We start from the raw sequence: 18,308 nt of genomic DNA on the forward strand, positions 1-18,308 counted from the left end.
AGAGGAGGCAGAACTCAGCTGTGGACTTCAAAGAAACCAGGCAATGGGTGTCTGGCCTTGGTTCCATGGAGGAGCACAGAGAAGGCAATTCTTGGTGTGATCATCACCTAATAACGACTGCCTTTTCATCTAAGCACCTTGTATGTTTCATGTACTTTCTAGACACTATCTCATTTAACGCAAACAAGCAGGTCATAGGTACTTACTCTTTATACCCATCTTCCAGATACTGAAACTGAAGCTCAGCTTACCTGTCCTTTCTTACAAGAAAGCTTCCACTGTCCCCATCAGTATGCACAGCTAGATGTGATGCATTTATGTCAGGCCCATGATGCTCTGAGTCCTTTGTTGTGAGACACTTTCAGGGACAAGATTCTAGCCCCAGAAGGGAGATCCTGGGTCAGAAAGAAGCCAACTCCACCCCCAAGACCACAGTACAAACTTGACATCTAGGAACATAGGATATTACTTTCAGAGTGATAAGGAGAAATCATCACATTCAATTACTCCTGGATTGATGGATCGAGACACTTGGGCCCAGAGAGGGGCAGGGAATAGTCCAAAGGCTCACAGCAGGGCAGTGGCAGCTCTCAACTCCCAATCCCAGGGTTCTGTTGAAGAACAAGCTTGGCCCAGGCCCCAGGCTTGCCTGGGGAGAGTCTGTGGTTTCTCCCTCCAGTCTTGGGTGGTAACAGTCAGCATCCCACGGGAAACAGAATTCACTGCTGATGGTTGAGATGAAGAGACTTGGATGCAGGGCTCCTTTGAGAGGGGAGGCAGAGTCAGGAATCAAACAAGGTATGATGGGGCATCCAGAGAGGAGCAATAGCAGAGGCCCATCGACATCCCTAGGCTGAAGGAACAAGAGAGGAAACAGCGTTGCTGGAGCCTGGTGGAGGCAGCTATTGCCGGAGAAGGGAAGACAGAGCAGGGAAGGAGCAGAGAAGAAATGTGCCAGCCTTTCCTCTCCCACCTCCAATCTCTTCCTGGTGTCTCCTATCAGCCAAACCCAACCAGCAGTGAGAGGGCAAGGGAGGCTTGGGCAGTCAGTGTTAGGAAATCAGCTTCCCAGCAGGGCAGAGAGAGCAAAGGCTGGGCCTGGCATGGAGGTGGCAGGGGGAAAACAGGTGGATTTGGAACTCAATCTCAGAGCTCAGATCACAGGTGTGACTCAGAGAATGGTAAAGTGTCAACATGGCCTCCCCACCTCTGTTGAGGGGACACCACATCCCTTCCTGCACATAGGCAGAGAAGGCAAGATGACAACTCTCCAAGGGACTTCCTGAAATTCTGCATTCGTGCTTTGTGTCCCTAGATCGAGACTTGAGTGCCCCAGGAAAATGCAAGTCATCCAGGTCAGAGAGTAAGGGAGCAGGAAGAGCTATTAGCAGACTTCCATGCTTTACGGTGAATTTGTTTATCAGCGTGGTCTCAGCCCGGCAGGGTAATGAAGGCAGTGTTTGGGGGAGCTCCCACTGACGAAAGAGCCACGGCTCCTGGCAAGGCCATTTAGGACTCCCCTGGGAAGTGAATAGGGCTAGCCTAGAAGGTGGTAAGTCGATGTTGTGGACCTTGGCTGAATGACTCCCAGCGTTCATTCCCTGCTTCCCCTGTCCAACCAGTCCGCAAATTCGTTGGCTTTGGGTGCAGTGGGACTGGCCTCACCAACACCAGCATGGGCCCATATTTATTCAGGACAGTCTGCACTGAGCTTGCCCACACTGATGTTTCAAAGGTAGGCACATGACCAAAGTCAGTCAATCAGGGTGATTAAAACTCGATTTCAGTCTCTAATTTAAGCTCCCTGGAAGCAGACTCTCTCTGCAGTATTGGATTTGAACCTGGAAGCATGTGTTCTCATGAGCCATCCGTGTGGGGAGAGTCAGACAAGAAGGTACTCTGTGCCAAAGGACCTGAACTGAGAACTAGACAGAGAGAAACTGAACACTCATCACATTGTTCAACCTCCTGGATCAAGTTTCACCTGGCGCTAGGAGTGCCTCCAAATATTTGAATTATGTGAGCAAATAAATCCTCTTTATTGTTCAAATTCAGTTTGAGTTAGGTATTTTGTTACCTGAAACCAAAGGAGTCCTAAGTGGTATACTGGGGAAAGCCCAGGAAAGTGGGCAAGGCTTGGTTAAGTTGAGCTGAAACCTGCTTAGGGGGCTATCCTGTGACAAACTGAATGGAATTACCTGGGAAGGGACAAGTGAGAATAACGTGGTAGCCTCTGAGCAGTGGGGCTAGCCTGGGAAGTGTTGAGAGGGCTCATAGAGGAATTCTAAGTGAGATTAGCTTGAGCAAAGCTCCCTTAAGAGGGAGCAAGAAACGATCTGGTTATGGAGAAAGTGAAGGGCATGGCTTGGAGGGGAAGCAAACATCTGAGGTATGTGAAGCAGAAACACCATGGGGAGGAGCAGTCAGGACATTGGAATGTCAAGAACAGAGTTAACATGAGCCTCAAACAGAACAGAAGAGCGAAGAGACTGGACTTTGTCTTCCATGCTGACAGGAGCCACAGAGGGGTCTTAGAGGAACAGAGGTGGTCAGAGTTGTGTTCCAGAAAGATCTCCGACTTTGTCTGTGCAGTAGCTCTGAGCTGACCTGGTGTGGAAGCGGCCAGGAGCCTGAGTTGGCAAGCAGAAAGAAGAAGTCAGAAGAAGGACCAGCAGGGTAGACATTCTTTATGTCCTTAAAGTTACTGCATACCTTCTCTTGAGAGAAATATTGCCCAGCACTCATGGTCTATTTGTCATACACATGGCTGAAATATGACAGTCATCCCCACTTCTAGAGCTGAGGACAGGTCACCATGTGGCCAGAATCAGAGACTCCACAGCAGCCAACTCCCGGGTCCTGATCCTACCAGCTATTCCTCCAGCTACCTTGGTAATGTGATTCTTGGAAGCCAAGATGTGCCTCGTTGAAGCTTTCACCCACTGGTCTAAACTCTACCCTCAAGGCCCCCATGGAAAATGTCAGCCATAAGGAAAAGCTTATAGATGAGCCCCACTGCCGTAGTGTGCTTGTCAGGAAGATGGAGACCGTCAGACTGCCTTTATCCAAATGCTTTCCCGTTCTCCCCCAGAAAGACTTCCTCCACACCCCTCCTCCACTTCAGAAACACTAGTTAGAGCCAGTCTTCTGACTCTGAAGACTTTGCCTGCAACTCTTCTTGGATTTGTTGACCTTTTCCCTCATGGCAGGTTTCGGAGTGTTTGTCTTGTCCTGAAGTCTTCCCGTTCTGCTGCAAGCCAGAGCCTGAGCTTGTCTTTCCCTCACTTTGCGTGGCTGAGCTGAGAGAGACAGGATACCAGCACTCAGGGAACCCATTACCAGGCGCCTACAAGAAAAAATGGACCACCTTTGAGGGTTGTGCAGGCACTGAGGTTTGCAGGGTTGAGAGAACATTGGCAATGTGCACCCACCACACCGCCCTGCGCATACCCACCCACGACTCCATACCTTCAGAGGAGGGTCCACGTCAGTGTTCTCTCTGCTTCCCCAGCACCCAGCACACAGTGGGCACTTAATAAATAATTGTTTGGTGAATGGATGTTGAAGAGATTGGCTACTATATCGGGGTTTGTGGGGAGGAGAAGGTGAGGAAAGTTTGACTGGCTAATGCAAAATATGCTGGGAATGTCAAACTATTGTCCTTCTGGACAGCACATTTGGCACCTCTAGTGGCTGGGTCCCAGTAGCCGCTGCCTGATGGGGAGCCCAAAGCTCACCATCATCCTCAACCTGACACCTACTTCAATTTCCCAGGGATGTCAGGCACACTGAGGGAGTGCTGAGTGTGAATTCCTGAAAGGGGAAAGGAGGGCCCAGATTATATCCAGGAGAAGAAATGTTGTGTCTAAAACATTCTAGATCGTGTCTGCACATGGGGTCTCCTGGGAATCTTTAGAAATGTCTGATGCCCTCAAGGCCTCCCTGTCCTCTGGGCTTTCCCACTCCAGTGTCTCCTGTTCACATGACCTTCTTCAGGGGATGGGGGAACATCTGGAGAGCAGGCAATGCTCTGTGCACATGGTAAACTTGGTGCACAGGTGAGGGTTCAGCGCCCAAAAAGAATGAGGGGAGGCAGGGGAGATGGCTTCCCCCCACTCCGGCATGTGGAACTTCCCGATCTTTGTGGTCTGCCCAGCTCCTTCCACCTAGGCTGTACTAGCCCATGAGCAATCCCAACCAGCTTTGGCTGAGTATCTTGCTCCTGAAGGTGTGAGATACAGGAGAGGGAGGTGTGGATGGTGTAGATGGGAGGGCAGGAGGGCAGTGAGGAATGTAAAGTGACTGGGCTGGGCAGGAGTTGGTCATTCTGCAGGCTCTGTGCTGAGTGGAGGCTCTGGAGACGGTAGGGGCCTCCTTCCTAGGTGCACTGATCCACCCAAGGATGGCTTTGTCATGAGTACAGCTAAGGAAGGATGCAGCATGATGGGGGAGGGCATGTCTCAGATCCATGGTCTTCCAAGGGCACCACCTGGAATAGTGGGATCCTTTAGGTTCCACAAAAAAACTGTGAGCTGTGTGTCACTCTGAAGAAAATGAGTAAGAGATGTGTCCCTGGGAAGGACACTACAATCTTGGCAAACGGGAGGAGATAGGGAGATGAGGGAAGAGAACAGGCAAAATCCAGCAGACCTGAGTTACAGGAAGGGAAGGAAGGCCTGTCAGTGCTGTGCAAGTCAACACCAAAGAGGAGGACTGCCCCCATCTGCATGCAAGAGGAGAAGCCAGGAGTGGTGCCACTTGTCTCCTATCAGTCATCAAATGGATTCATTCGTGCATCAACACATGTGTACTGAGCACCTACCACAGGCCAGAAAGTTTGTTGGGCCTGAAATAAAATGATAAACACGACAGACAAGGAGCTCACATTCTAACATGGTTCCGCCAACAGAAAGACTTCTCCCTGTGTTCCCAGGAACCTGCGTCCAGAACTCAGGCATTCCCCTGCCTGCCAGGTGATGCTGCTCCTGGGAAGATAAGTTCTATATAAGCCCAGTCAAATGAAGACCATTGGGTAGGAGTCAGGAAATGCAGGATCTGGTTTCAAGTCTCTCTCTGGCTGACTGGGTGGCCTCCGATGACACCCTCTGCTCTCAGTGCCTCAGCTGCCCTGTGTCAGTGAATCAGATGGCGTCTAGGGGTTCACAGAGTTGTGCTGAGAATACTGAGAGCATGGCAGTGCTCTGTGCTCTCCTGTGTGCAAACTGTGCACAGCTGCTCTGGCAGCTTTTATGCCCCATCTCACATCCTGTCTACTCACCTTTTTGCTCTGATCATTTCTGCAGTAGCCAGTTGCACGCAGGTGTAGCCTGTTGGCACCTCCCCTCACTTCACACCTCTTGTGCTCTGCCCCAGGGCTTGCCTGCTGCTGCCAGCAGGATAGCTGTAGGAGGCTGCCTAGACATTCCAACACAGGTATACACACCTGGTAGGACCAGAGAGCTGACACCACTGAGGCAACCTTTGACCAGGGAAGAACAGGAGGTAGTAAATAATAAACACTCTCTTCCCCACGCCCCGGGCAAGCAGTTCTGAGGGGCATTTTACACAGTTCTTCTGAAGGTCCCAGAGCAGGACTGAGCCTGGTTGCCTCCAGTGATAACCAGCTCAGTATCGCATCTTGGATTGGCTTTGCCTCCTCCCTGTTCACCCTTCCCGGGTACCACCCTCCTGCTATTTTCTGGGATCAACTACCTGCTAATGAGCCTTTCCCTCAAGGTCTGCATTTTGGGGGAGCCCAAGCTAAGACATATGGCTATGTGATCCTGTTCATGCAATTCTGTGTGGATGGCGGTTGCTAAGATGTCAAAGATCAGATGGTGGGGCGGGGGAAGGGGTTACATGCTGATGTTAAATGTAGGTGCTAATCCCATTTTATTGCACTGATTAGTGCAATGGATCCTGAGTCAATGGGAAACTCTAACAGCCTGGTCTTGGGGAATCATGAAGCTTGGGAACCCCCACATGAATACTCAGTTTCCCAGATACCAAGAAAAGAGATATGGGTATTTCGCAATTGCTTCAAAACCCATAGAGGGAAGGGATGTGTTTGGCACATCAGGGAAAACTTCATGACATTCCTAAATGACCTATCTCCTTGTCTCTCTCCCTCCCCTTCTCTCCTTCCTTCTCTTCTTTCCTCTTTGTCCTTCCCTCTCCCAGCAGGGATGACGACTCAGCACTTTTCCTGACTGGCTCCCCCTGGGGCGCAGTTAGACCAGTTGGCAGACCTCAGGCAAACAGGCCTTCTGTTCCCCTCTGGAGGAAGCCAGGCAGGAGGGCATGTTTCCATGATGGTGGGCTCTGGTGGTGGACTCTTGGCCTTTGTCTTCTGGACAGCTTGTCCCACAAGAGAGACTTGCTTCAGAATAATCCCCACTGCCCGGATGGTGCCAAGGCCTGGTTATGGGCAAAGTGGAGGGAGACGGCTCGGGCTGTGGAATGTGGGCAGAGCAGGGCAGGATCAGGAGGCCTGGAAGCTGGCCATGTTCCATGCAGGCAACAGCCAGTAACACAACCAGGGTTCTGCCCTTGGACAAACAGAACTTCTAGCTCAGCCCGCAGTTGCCAGCTAAAGACCACCTCCCCCAGCCTCCCGTTCAGCTAAAGAAGGTGGGACTAGGTTTTGTGACTAGACTTTGGCAGAGCTGCGAGCACAAGTGATGTGTACAACTTCCAGCTAATATCTCAAAAGGAAAGGTGAGTGCCTTCCCACTCCCTTTTATCTCCTCCCACTGGCTCGATGGCAGATGTGGTGGCAGGAGCTAGCAGCTATCTTAGATCTTTAGTTGAAAGCCACGTGTTGAAGGTGGAGAACAAGCTAGAACACCTGGATGCCTGATGACCTTGCAGAGCATCCCACCTGACCAGCTCTGCACCACCTTCCTGCTCAAGACCTTCATGTGACAGAGAAAGACGTTGTTGTCTTGTGTTAGTTTCTCTATTGGGAGATCTTTTTGTTGTCGTAGGCAATTAGTGATCAGACCGGTGCTTTCTGCTCATTTCCTACCCATCCAGATAGTCAACATCAGTTTGCTTTCGCTTGGCAGAGACAACATACTTCCAGTGTTGGTTTCAGGCTGATTTAAAATGTCCAGCTATTGGCCACAATTTTCCTCTAGGAGGCACATGAGAAAAAGCAGGGGGAGCTCCCAGCACCATCTTTCAGGTCTCAACTTATATGTCAGCTTCTCGAAGATGATTTTCCGGTCAACCCCATTTAAAGTAAGTTCCCCTAGACTACACTCCAGCTCAGCCCACTCATTTCCTTCATGGCTCTTAGGACAACGTGGAATTATCTGTTTCTCATCCATCTTCCACTTTAGAACACAAGACCCATGAGGGCAGGGGCCATGTCTGTTGATCCACTGATTCCCTAGTGCTTGTCACAGTATCTGACAGGGAGTAGTATTTAAACATCAAATGAGTGAGGGATCTGGAAATCACTTAAAAATTCCCATTCAGGCTTCAGAAGAATTCTTAGCAGCAGGAAAATATGTAGAATGGCTTGATAATATTCCAAATGAAGGCTTTCTTATCCAAGAATCAAATCCCCAAAACCATAAAGAAAAGTTTAGATATCTTACTTCATGAAAATTTAGAAGTTCATTCCATATGGTAACAGACACCATAAATACAGTTTTTAAAAAGTAAAAGAATGTGAAAAAATTACAAAGAAAAGTTACAAAGATTATTATCCACAATATATAAAGAACTCATATGAATCAATAAGAAAAAGACAAACAATTCCATAGAAAAGTAAACATAGATGATGTACAAATCACAGAGAACAAAACAATCATAAACATAGGTGGCCAATAAGCGTGTTTTTAAAACTGCAAATAGCTTAAATACCCAACGATAAGAAAATACTTAAAGAAATTATAGTACATCCATATTACAGAATATCATGAAGCCATGTTTAGGAATGAGATGGATTTTGATTACTTGAAAAAAGCAAAAACAAATATGGATATGATCCCAACTATAAGAATACGGACAGACATATGTACATATGAATGTAGAAGGAAAAGTCTGAAAGAATGAACACCAAACTATCCTGTGTCAGGAAAAGCTGTAGGATTGATCAGGAGAGGGAGGCGTGGGCTACATAAAGTGGGATTTTTACTGTTTACTCTACATAATTTTCCACTGTTGGAAATCTCTTACTGTGACCATACATTCACCTATTACTTGTATAATTCTGAAAACAATTTTTCAAAACAACAGAAAATGGATAGAATCACCGAGCAAAATTCTTGGTATCTAGCATCAATAGTAGCCAGAATCAAGCAGAAAAGATATGAAAGTCTCCCACAGTTATAAAGAAACAGGTCTAGGTGACACCTCCTGTAGCCACATTGTCAACCTAAAAACAAGAAACTGGTTTAGCAGACAAAGTGTTTGTTTGGGATCAAAGAAGTACAATTCAGAGTCCACAGATGTGAGCAGCAATCAAACAGCTTCCCACTTGGGAGCAAAAACCAGGGAGTTTTAAAGACAAAAAAGGAATGTTTGCATAATGTGTTTACAAAGAATTTTCACTAGTGTTGGCAGCAGAACACTAATCTTCGCTAAACAAGATTGTTGCTAAGGCTATCACTAAGCAAAATCTTCCTACTGTGGAAATTTACAAGTGTTCTTGCACAGTCCTTGGAATATTTGTGGTTTGGCCCAGTTCAAAAGTTCACAGCTCCACGCGGTGAGGACATCCATAGATCCTACTTCCTTAATGGCCTCCCAGCTCCAGTTTAAACCATCTTGACATAAGGGACTCCATCTTATTTCACCCTTTACACTGTGTTTTTGGAGAATGTGCAGCTCCGCAGAGACCCCATCCCACCTACCTAGCCCTCCCACCACACTTTGATTCCTCTCCATTTTCTTGGACCATTAGCTGTAATTTAACTTTAAGACAAAATATTTATAATCATTGTACCCTGGGTCTAACATTAGGGGAGTTTCTTCAGGTGCAAGTGGATCCTATCTTGGGCTTGAGGATAATCTGGAACAAGAAGACAAGAGTGCTGGTGGGGTCTAGAGTCACCTTGAAGTGGAGTAGAATGAAAACAATGGCCACCTTTATCTCAGCCATGGAAAAATGCTGCCTGATGCAGTTCCTGCAGACACCGAGGGAAAGAAAGAGATACTTGAAGAAATGCTGTTTCTTCTGACTCTTTAATGAAATACTAGAATAACAAGTTTGAAGTTCACAGTATAGCAAAATTTTCACACTAAATACCATAGAAATTTCTGGACTTTGGACTATTGTTCCCTGCAAGAATGTGAGCTGGGAGGCTCCAACATGACACCCTCCACGAACAAGGTGGCACTTGGATTTGTTCATAGATTGTGTCTCCTTGTGTCTCCTGTGAGGATCTAACAGAAAACATCATGCCTATAGTTGACAACGCTGCATTGTATAGTTCAAATTTGCTAAGAAAGTAGAACTTAAATGTTCTCACACACATACAAGGTGATAAATATGTGAGTTGAAGGATGTCTTAATTTACTAGAGGGGGAGATTCTTTCACAACTTATATGTACATCAAATCACAATGATGTACGCTTTTAATATCTTAAGATTTTATACATCTATTATACCTCAATAAACCTGAAATTAAAAAGGAAAAGAATTGCTTCTCCTGCATTGGGGGCGGGGCTGCGTTGAGCCTATGAGCAACAGCTTACATTGTGGGTACAGGGGGTTTGCTACCCCAAAATGTGTCTCTTTGGCTTGAGGATTATTTTAGGCTGATTATTTTAAGAACAAAAGACTCAGGAAGAAACTCTAAACTTCCCTCTAACTGCCTCAAAGAATTTAAGACAAATATGAACTCTTCCTATATTCCTGTAAATACCCCTTTTCTCCTTTGAAAGTCCAGACCGCTGCCCCTTTTCCCTAGTCCAGAATGATGTATATTCCACATTTTGCTTGAGTGTCTTTAGAATTTTTCATGGTTATGCAAATTTGCTGTGCCCACATATTAAACTATTCGATTTTCTCCTGTTAACCTGCCTTATGTCACTTTAATTTTTCAGAAGTTCATAATTTGTCCATAAGAACCAAGAGGGGAAGGGGGGAATTTTCCCCTCGCTCACATGGGAGAGCTTTCTGAAGCACGGCTGTACAGGATGTGATAGAGAAGGGCATTGTCCTTTGTGAAACTAACTGGACCTTTCAGGGGTTTAAATAGGCACCAAGGTCTACCTCATGGTCAGGTGAGAAGATGGGGTTCTGTGGAAGAATTTATAGAGCTGAGGTGCTAAAGGGAGAAAGCTGTTCCCAAGTAAACATTGTTGTGTTTTTTCAACAATTTCACATTGTCCTCACCTTGGTCCAACCGAAAATGGTAAGAAGGAGTGGGCGTGTCTCTGATCAGAATCCTTCCAGGAGAAAATCAAGGAGTCAAAGATCTGAAAGGAGAGGGCAACCCACCACCATATCCAGAACACCATTAACACATTTCATAAGCTATTACTTAGCACTGATGAACAAAAATATACTGTGAGCCATATACGTAATTTCCAGTGTTCTGGAAGCCACATTTTAAAAAGGCAGAATTAATATTAATGATAGAATTTATTTTACAGAAAATAGCATCCTTCTGTACCTGTGGGTCCTCCAGGACCAGTTCAACTGACATCAACTTATGAACAGAGTGATTAAGAATTGTCTTTCAGAAAACCTGCAAAGTCACATAAACAGAGCATGCACATAAGAGGAAATCTTGACTTGAAATGACCATGGAACCAAAGGTCCTCCTTCCCGTGGGACCCAAGGATTGGGACCCGACGGACACTTGAAATTTGGACTTTTATCAGAGCAAGAGGTCCCTCCTTCAGGAAAATTCTATGTTAAAATTCCTTTCCCACCTCATCAAAAATGGTTAGAACCCTATCATGAAAGTTTAGAACCTCATCATGTGTTTAGAGCCCCGTCAGAAATGTCTAAAACCTTACCAGGCCCACCAATCGAGACCTGTCCTGCCAGCATTGCCATGTGCCCACCTTTTCTTGGTAACCTCTTAAGTTTCACCCCAAACCCTGAATTGGGGAGACAGATCTGAGGGCATGTGCCCCCTGCCTCCCTGCAGATTGATCTCACAGAATGAAGCTGGTTTCTTTTCCCAAAGGCTGATGCCATAATTAATTGGCTGCTCATGTGCATTGGGCAAGAGAACCCCAATATTTTGTGGTAACAGTTCCAACATGTACTCAATATAAATAATTATTAAGGAAATATTTCAAAATTTTTGCACTACATCTTCAAAATCCAGTGTATATTTTACATCTCCAGAACATCTCAGTTCTGACTAGCCATTTTTCAAGCACTCAATAGCCTTGTGTGGCTAATGGCTACCACACTGCACAGAGCAACTCTAGACCTGCAGACCTTGTCTGGCCTCCCGATGGACTAGTCTGCTACCCAGACTAAGTAGGGGGAAGCAGAAATACTATGGCCATTGGAATTATGTTCATGTTGGAGATAAGAGGGCACTCACTTAGAAGCCAATCCAAAATGAATATGTGATCTGTTGTTACTGAGACATGTGGTCCAACCTCCCATTACATGTAATAGATCTTAAACCCTAGCAGCTTATGTAAGAAGTCTCCACATTTTGTGAATGTTCAGTTTCAAGAACACTGGATGAAGAAACTGAGTATGCTATACACATCTTCTTCTCTCAAGATCCTCTCTCCTCCCTTTCCCATCCTGCTCTTGGCTCCATCCAGTAAGCTGACCCACAGTTTCCTGTTGGGTTTGGCCAATAAAAGACAGTAATAGGCCATCTGGAGGGTGGGAGGAGAGAGTGTTTGTGTTATTTATTCCCTGTGCCCCACCATTCCAGGCTGCCTGTAGTTGGCTTCACGCTCTACTGAAGCCACAGCTCCTGTCTGATGGCCTTTCCCAGTAGCAGTTTCTCTCCAGGTTCATGACCCTCTCTCCCATGTCCCATCAGGCCTATAAGTGGCAAGCACTTGTTAACTTAAAAAGCCTCAAAACAAGTTTATTCAGGAATAGCTGAATGAATTGCAGTTAGGGATGAGCATGCCATGGAGAACCATAGGCAAATTCAACAAACAGAGATCAGGAGCTGCCTTTATAGAGAAAAATGGGGAGTAGGGAAGGGCTGTTCTAAAGCAAAGTCCATTGGGGGAAATCAACAGTGCACGGCAGCAATGCCTTCTCCTTGTCTGAGCTACAGCATTTCTCATTGTCTGGGCTGTGGCCACGTGGCAAGAGAAATCGTCCTTCAGTAGTAAAGTAGTTCAACTTCCTGTCCAAGATGCAAGCATCTCTCTCTTCCCCTTTGGTGTAATTGATGATGTGTGATAGGGCATGAGAGCTCCCCCTAAGGCCTTCCCGGCTGCAACTAAGTTAAGGTTTCTTTAATTAATTTCCACAGACTTCAGCAGTTATTTGCTCCATTTTCCTTTTCCTGAACACTACCCAGACCTTTCTAAATAGTTCCTTTATGAAATTCTCCTCAAATTGCCCAGCTTGAGAGTGTCATCAGATTCCTACCAGAATCCTGATTGTTACATCCAGCAAAGGGAGTTTGTGTTGCCTGAATTACTGTTGAGTCGACACTCTGGTTGATATCTAGGTAAGTGCTTGGTAGAGCTCGTCGAGTAAATGACTCATGTACAGACTGCAGCAACTTAGAGAAGCTCGTGTGACATTATGGCAATCTGTTCATTCAAAGCAAAGGCAAAGTAGGAATAGGGGAAGAGGACAGTTTTCCTTTGGTGGCAAAGTTTTACATTTTTGGTTTTTATGTTTATTTTTCTTGGTTTTGTGTCATGGGCCACTTCTATGCATAACTAACAAAAAGTGAATTGCACAGCATTAGTTCTTTGAAGTGCTTCCATGTAAGACAGTCATGCCTTTGACTTTTCCCAGATGGCAGAGTCGTGGTGAAGACCCCAAATACTGTGAACCACAGTTATTCCTGGAAAGAAAGGAAATAAACAGATTTCAGGAGAATGGGCAAGTTGTGGGCTGCTGTTATACGGCTCTTCAGTAAGACTTTTCTTCTTGAAGGGAAAGAGGAGGGTCCTGGCACAGCCCTGAGTGCTGTAGCTGATGCCAGCAGTGAAGGACCCACGGGAACATGAGGCTTGGTGCCACCTCAGTAGTCAGAGCAATGATCTATTTAATGCATGATTCTAGCTTAAGGACCTATTGGTATCATGTCAAAACCGTAACCCAGACTTAGATTTTCTGCTACCTCTAGAAATTACTTATATATCTATTAATGGACCATAAAGCACCCACTGGAGACAGTCTGGGTGCATAAGAACCGAATCATAATTCCATCGTGCAGGTCCAATGACAGTTTCTGTTGGTGCTGTTCATATATGGAACCTGGGGAATTTGGGCAAATAGCTGAAGGGAGATTATTTTTAAAGACAGAGGAGAGAGAATTTGAGGATTATCTGGTTACCAAAAGTAACTCTGGTAAATTACTGCTTCATCTGTCAACAAAGTGAAAGTCAGTGACACGCTGTTGGTGTTTACTACAAGCCATCCTGTCAGCTTGTTTCCAAGGGCAAGAGTCAACAGAACACTGACTCACATGAGTGAAGGCCGTCTCATGTGACCCCTCTGCCTCCCACTCCTTCTGCTCAGAAACCTGTGTTCTTCTGAAGAGCACTGGGCTCTGGGCGAGGGACCTCTGTGCAAGTTCTAGCTCTGCACATCTGCACATTGGGGTCCCCTGTGGGTTTTGGCAACAGTGAAACTATTTGAAAGTGCTTTGTAAACTGCCAAGCACTGTACAGTGTCCATTAAGATCTTTTTAAAAGGGGAAAAAATGAGGGAATTTGTTTGAAGGCTGTCCGTAAACTATTAAGTGCTGCACACTTATAAGGGTGATATCAATAAGATGAAGCCAAAATCCTCCTCAGGTCCTCGAGATAAAGACAATGGTGCTCATCTGCCATGAAGTCTCCCCTGGGTCTCAAACTCAGCCTAACAAGAATGAACTAAGAAACAATGTCCCACAATGGAAGAAAGCCTGGGTTGGGACTCTGGCAACACCACTTCCAGGCAGAGCTTTGCTGCAAACACTATGTGCCTTTGGGGAAATCTCTGAAACCCACCTGATCAAAGCATTACCCACTGAGCTCTTAACAGGTGCCCAACCCTAAGCCAGCTGTCTTTAGGATTGTCTTTTGACTCCTCTGAGAGTTGAGAAACCTGCTGGCCTTCGTCACTTTGGTCCCCAGGATCCCACAGTTTCTAAGAACTGCTTAGGGAAAGAATGCAAAGACCTGCAGGCAAGGAGCATCCATCTGGGTAGGTAATGGGCTTGCTGAGTTCTCTGCAAATGGATGGGACTGGAGGGCCAGTCGCAGTGACTCCTTGATGCACATCATAGTAGACAACAACTCACCCAGCTGGTCTCTGTGAAGGGACAAGGGAGGGAAGGAGGGGGATTCGGACTCCATCGCCATTTAGTAATGTGGATATAATTTTTCTATTTGATGTTTGTTCCTGGTATATATCATTCTCAGATTAAAGCTATTTTGCAATTGGCTTATATAACAGAATATTAAAATAAGCCTCTATCTGCCTCAGATCAGCTGAGAACCCAGAGGAAGAGAAAACAAACAGGTGCCAACCATCCTCACTATAAAGTGAGGTGGGTGCTAAACTAACAGTAAAGGATTTGCTTAAGGAGATTTCTGAAAAGGAGTTTTGCCACCTTAGCTCATCATGTAAATCAAGAATGTATAAGGGTTGAAAAGAGAGGCTTAAGAGTTTTCAGAGAAAAATAAAAGCATCCTTTAAAAAGAATTGTTGGAAAGCCAAGTGCCAAGGAAAATGGAGGAGGGTGCTCCACCTCCCCCTCATATGAAGCAAAGCTGGGTTGCAGAAGGGTCACTTGATGACCTGAGAAGTGCTCCCTAGAGTTTGGGGAGATAGGACTGATAGTAAAGCTGTGACTCAGAACAGACAGAGAGGCAGGGGAGAGTAGCAGGACAAGGCAGGAATGCCCCAGTGTGTCATGTGGGCCAATGAACCCACTGGAGAGAGAGCTCTTGAACCAGCTTGAAAGGAACTCTGACCTAGGACAAGAATTCCCTTGCCCCATGAATCACCATGGCAAAGTCCCAGTGAGGGAGTCTTCAAGAATCCCACGGACACTCCCATCAAGAGTAAAAGGAAGCACTGACTATCCCCTAAACTCAGGGGGCAAGATCACTACAGTAGAAGCTCCTTTCTCCTTATCCTCAGTCCCTTCTGGGACCATTTCTAGAAGGGTCAGAAACAGCAGCTACTGGGCAGGGCACGAGATGGTCAGTAAGAAGCCAACAACAACCCCTCTCCCACCGCTGGCTTCCAGACCCAAAGAAGTACCGAGCTGGGTGGAGGGAGATGCTCCAAGTGGATGAGAACTTGAAGTTCTTATTATGATGCTGGTCCAGACGGCCTAGTTCCTGTAATGAGACTGCTCTGTGCTTTCAATGATGGGAACTCTATGAGATTCACTCAAGATTACATCTCCGAGACTTAGAGAACTTGCCATGCACAGCAAGGTGAAGTGCCAGTGAGAGAAGAGTAAAGTTTTTTGTTTACATCCTGGCTGGTCAGATTGGTTCAATAAGATGACTGCATGTATTCAGTCTATTTGCTTTCTTGTATTTCTTTTCTTTTTCTCCCCAAAGCCCCCTGGTACATAGTTGTGTATTTTTAGTTGTGAGTCCTTCTAGTTGTGGCATGTGGGATGCCACCTCAGCATGGCTTGACAAGCAGCACCATGTCAACGCACAGTACTCGAACTGGAGAATCCCTGGGCTGCAGAAGCGGTGCGCGTGAACTCAACCACTCAGCCATGGGGCCAGCCCCTGCTTCATTGTATTTCTATTCGCTTTTCTGATGCTTATTTTGAATGCAGACTTTGGCCATTAATTAATGTGAAATTTTAAGTTTGAACTCTTTCTTCCTTAAGCCCAAAATAAAAAGAATAATTCTGCTTAGCCTGTCACTTTGCACATTTAAGAAAAACAATGTTGTCCATCTCAGCCCCGGTAAAAAATGAAGACAGGAATTTGAACCCAAAGCAGAAAGGGGCTGACAAGGAGCCAAATGGAGACGGTGAACAGCTTTCCAGCTTTTCCAGAAATTGCTCATTGCAGTGTGGTTTTATCATCTGTTGGGAAAAAAACTATAAATTCTCAGAATGCTATGTACAAATTTCATTAAATATAACTATAAGGCCATATTGTGGAATGAAAACATTTTATTCTATAAAATATTATGGCGATACTCTCCTTACAACAAATGGTAGGCAACAAAGCCTCTTGACTTTGCTTTCGTACCTGGCAACATCAGTGTGTATCATTTAGTACTATGTTCAAAGTCCAAAGCCAATCCAGACGAGTGAACAAAGGGATGGGAGAGAATGTCCACGATGAGGCTTAAATGATGCTGATGCTCACTCTGGTCCCTCAGAAGAGGAGCCCACTTGAGCCCAACCATTCAAGCTGTAAATGCAAGTCTAGGGGTCGTGTGCCCATTTCCGATGGACCAGAGCCTGGGTAAAAGGAAGAAATAGGACATTTTACACATCACTGATTGGAAAAACAACGAAATAGACAACGTAAGGATAAGTGAACTTCTTTTGCAAAGCAAAAGGATAATTTGGGGCCCTCTAGAAAAAAAGCAGAATGGTAGCCCACCTCTTCTGCTTCCACATACACATATCTTCATCACTATGGTTACCAGGTACAAGAGGAAAGAAGGAGGAGAACTAGGATGAAATGCTTAGGGATGCAGATCTCACCAGGTAATAGAGGACCTGTCTCTCAGGATGCTCCTGATCTCCTCCTGGCATCTCTGCTGATGCTCAGGGTTCAGAGCCAGGTGGTAGAGGAGCCAGGAAATGCCCCCTGCCATGGTGTCCTGCTCTGCCAACAGGAACGTGTTCCCCTGGACTTCAGGTCAGTGTCTGTAAAGTTTTCAGTCTAGAAAGTACAACAGAGAGATTTTTACACAATGTCAGTTTATAGATGTTTGGAGTCTCAATCAAAACAATGGTTTTAAGGAAAAAATTAGAGTTTCAAATGAGAGTTTCCATTTTAATTCAGTTCAATAAATATATAGTATGAGCCACACTCTGCCCACAGCATAACTGAGAACAAAGTTAGATAAGGAAAGTAGACCTTGCAAAGAGTTCCTCCACTCATCCTGCCCAATTTTTCCAGATTTTCCAGCACCTCCTCCTCAGGATTTTTCCAGCTTACCCTGTGACCCATTCTCCTGTGTTTCCCGGCACTACTATGTGTCATCATGACAATTCTGTCAAATCAGTAAAAAATTTAATCTTCTCTGACTCCCTCTAGTGACAGAGTACAGAACTTTGTTTACCTCAAACTCTATAGAAGCAATCTATCAGGTCAGAAGTACTGTCAAATTTAGGTCATCAATTTTGCTTATGTCTCTCTTCCTCACCACTCATCCACCTAGTCACACACTCATCCACCTAATCACTCCACTAGACACCTGAGCAGGCTCAGAAATTTGAAAAATTTATCTGGCCAGAAAGGACAACATGCAGAAAATCCTGGTACTTCCTCTTTGAGTGTTATCCTGCCTCTTCTCACCCTTGAGGGATTATTTTTCCATCCTGGATTAGCTTTTCTGGGGTACAATAATAATTCCCCATTAGCAAAGTGATAGCAAAGTCAATCAAAGTAAAATCAATCACAGAGCAAGCTATGGCCCATGAATAGCTTCAAATATTGCCTAATGTCCTGAGGAGATATTACATTTAAATGGATGTAATTTTTGCAGATGTTTATTTTCCCATCAAATGACAACCTTTGATCAAAGCTAAAGACATCCACAACAGACCAAAAATACACTTTATGTAGCTAGGTAGGCAATATTATGAAGATGATTTCAAATTTAGGTGCAAGTGAACAATCATTCTATTCTTTCTAAGGCTAATATCTCATTTTCATGGAAAAGTAATCAAATGAAATGGAGTGAAATGGAATACAGGAAAAGGTATGCCAACATGTGTATAACTAAAAGAGCTAAACGAAAAGACAAAAATATGCAACATGATATTTGAAACCTTCAAGAAAACTGTCTAGAAATAAGAGAAAATTCAAATCTACATGTTCAAGGGTTCACCCTATGCCTGGAAACATTGGAACAGAATAACCAATTGCATTATACATCTTAGTCAAACAGTTCTACATTAAAGACAGAGAAAAGAAAATCCCCAGACACTCCAGAAAAAAAGACCCAATTTCTTTTAAGGGTAAGAAAG

The 18,308-nt window shown here is 45.2% G+C and overlaps 1 long non-coding RNA gene across 2 annotated transcripts; it reads right to left on the minus strand.

Moving 5' to 3' along the window:
• Positions 1-15,289: 15,289 nt before the first annotated feature.
• LOC106833764 (uncharacterized) lies at positions 15,290-17,793 on the minus strand. 2 transcript variants are annotated; one of them, XR_011503412.1, is made up of 3 exons: positions 16,815-17,792; positions 16,351-16,565; positions 15,290-16,181 (listed from the first exon to the last, which is right to left on the minus strand). It is a non-coding gene; the product is annotated as an uncharacterized lncRNA (long non-coding RNA). The 2 variants fall into 2 exon arrangements; XR_011503413.1 differs by lacking the exon at positions 15,290-16,181 and having other exon boundaries at positions 16,256-16,565; positions 16,815-16,995; positions 17,194-17,793.
• Positions 17,794-18,308: the final 515 nt, after the last annotated feature.

This window comes from Equus asinus, chromosome 5 (assembly GCF_041296235.1).
Source record: "Equus asinus isolate D_3611 breed Donkey chromosome 5, EquAss-T2T_v2, whole genome shotgun sequence".
Lineage (NCBI taxonomy): Eukaryota > Metazoa > Chordata > Mammalia > Perissodactyla > Equidae > Equus > Equus asinus.